The sequence below is a fragment of the Lolium perenne genome, chromosome 4 (genome assembly GCF_019359855.2).
Source record: "Lolium perenne isolate Kyuss_39 chromosome 4, Kyuss_2.0, whole genome shotgun sequence".
In the NCBI taxonomy this organism is placed as follows: Eukaryota; Viridiplantae; Streptophyta; class Magnoliopsida; order Poales; family Poaceae; genus Lolium; species Lolium perenne.
Genome location: NC_067247.2, coordinates 205,972,776 through 205,975,045, shown reverse-complemented (window position 1 = coordinate 205,975,045; position 2,270 = coordinate 205,972,776).

The following is a 2,270-nucleotide window of genomic DNA, read 5'->3' as shown; positions in this document are numbered from 1 at the left end:
GGCCTTTCTTTTACTTTATGTTGAGTCAGTTTACCTACTTCTTTCTATCTTAGAAGTAAACACTTGTGTCAACTGTGTGCATTGATTCTTACATACTTGCTTATTTGCATTCATCATATTACTTTGTGTTGACAATTATCCATGAGATATACATGTTGAAGTTGAAAGCAACTGCTGAAACTTATATCTTCCTTTGTATTGCTTCAAAACCTTCTATTAAGAATCTATTTCTTTATGAGTTAACTCTTATGCAAGACTTATTGATGCTTGTCTTGAAAATACTATTCATGAAAAGTCTTTGCTATATGATTCAGTTGTTTAGTCATTATCTTTACCATTGCTTTGAATCACTTCATTCATCTCATATGCTTTACAATAGTATTGATCAAGATTATGATAGTAGCATGTCACTTCATAAATTATCCTTGTTATCGTTTACCTACTTGAGGGCGAGTAGGAACTAAGCTTGGGGATGCTTGATACGTCTCAAACGTATCTATAATTTCTTATGTTCCATGCTAGTTTTATGACAATACTCACATGTTTTATATACACTTTATATCATTTTGATGCATTTTCCGGCACTAACCTATTAACAAGATGCCGAAGCGCCAGTTCCTGTTTTCTGCTGTTTTTGGTTTCAGAAATCCTACACAGGAAATATTCTCGGAATTGGACGAAACAAAAGCCCACGGTCTTATTTTCCACGGAGCCTTCCAGAAGTCCGAAGAGGAGACGAAGAGGGGCGACGAGACGGCCACACCCTAGGGGGCGCGGCCCCACCCCTGGCTGTGCCGCCCTATGGGGTGGGCCCCTCGAGCGTCCCCCGACTCTGCCCCTTCGCCTATATATTCTCTCCGTCGCGAAAACCCTAGTACCGAGAGCCACGATAAGAGAAAAGTTACTGTGACGCCGCCGCCGCCAATCCCATCTCGGGGGATTCAGGAGATTGCCTCCGGCACCCTGTGACACGCGTACAGCACGCGACCGTTGGGAACCCCAAGTGGAAGGTGTGATGCGTACAACAGTAAGTTTCCCTCAGTAAGAAACCAAGGTTTATCGAACCAGTAGGAGTCAAGAAGCACGTTGAAGGTTGATGGCGGCGAAGTGTAGTGCGGCGCAACACCAGGGATTCCACCAACGTGGAACCTGCACAACACAACCAAATTACTTTGCCCCAACGTGACAGTGAGGTTCTCAATCTCACCGGCTTGATGTAACAAAGGATTAGATGTATAGTGTGGATGATGATTGTTTGCAGAAAACAGTAGAACAAGTATTGCAGTAGATTGTATTCGATTAAAAGAATGGATCGGGGTCCACAGTTCACTAGAGGTGTCTCTCCCATAAGAATAAGCATGTTGGGTGAACAAATTACAGTTGGGCAATTGACAAATAAAGAGGGCATGACCATGCACATACATGATATGATGAGTATTGTGAGATTTAATTGGGCATTACGACAAAGTACATAGACCGCTATCCAGCATGCATCTATGCCTAAAAAGTCCACCTTCAGGTTATCATCCGAACCCCTTCCAGTATTAAGTTGCAAACAACAGACAATTGCATTAAGTATGGTGCGTAATGTAATCAACAACTACATCCTTAGACATAGCATCGATGTTTTATCCCTAGTGGCAACAGCACATCCACAACCTTAGAACTTTCTGTCACTGTCCCAGATTTAATGGAGGCATGAACCCACTATCGAGCATAAATACTCCCTCTTGGAGTTACAAGCAAAAACTTGGCCAGAGCCTCTACTCGTAACGGAGAGCATGCAAGATCATAAACAACACATAGATAATAGATTGATAATCAACATAACATAGTATTCTCTATTCATCGGATCCCAACAAACACAACATGTAGCATTACAGATAGATGATCTTGATCATGTTAGGCAGCTCACAAGATCCAACAATGAAGCACAATTAGGAGAAGACGACCATCTAGCTACTGCTATGGACCCATAGTCCAGGGGTGAACTACTCACTCATCACTCCGGAGGCGACCATGGCGGTGAAGAGTCCTCTGGGAGATGATTCCCCTCTCCGGCAGGGTGCCGGAGGCGATCTCCTGAATTCCCCCGAGATGGGATTGGCGGCGGCGGCGTCTCTGGAAGGTTTTCCGTATCGTGGCTCTCGGTACTGGAGTTATTATCGACGAAGGCTTAAGTAGGCGGAGGAGGTAGGTTTAGGGGCGACGCGAGGGGCCCACACACTAGGCCGGCGCGGCCAGGGCTTGGGCCGCGCCGCCCTAGAGTC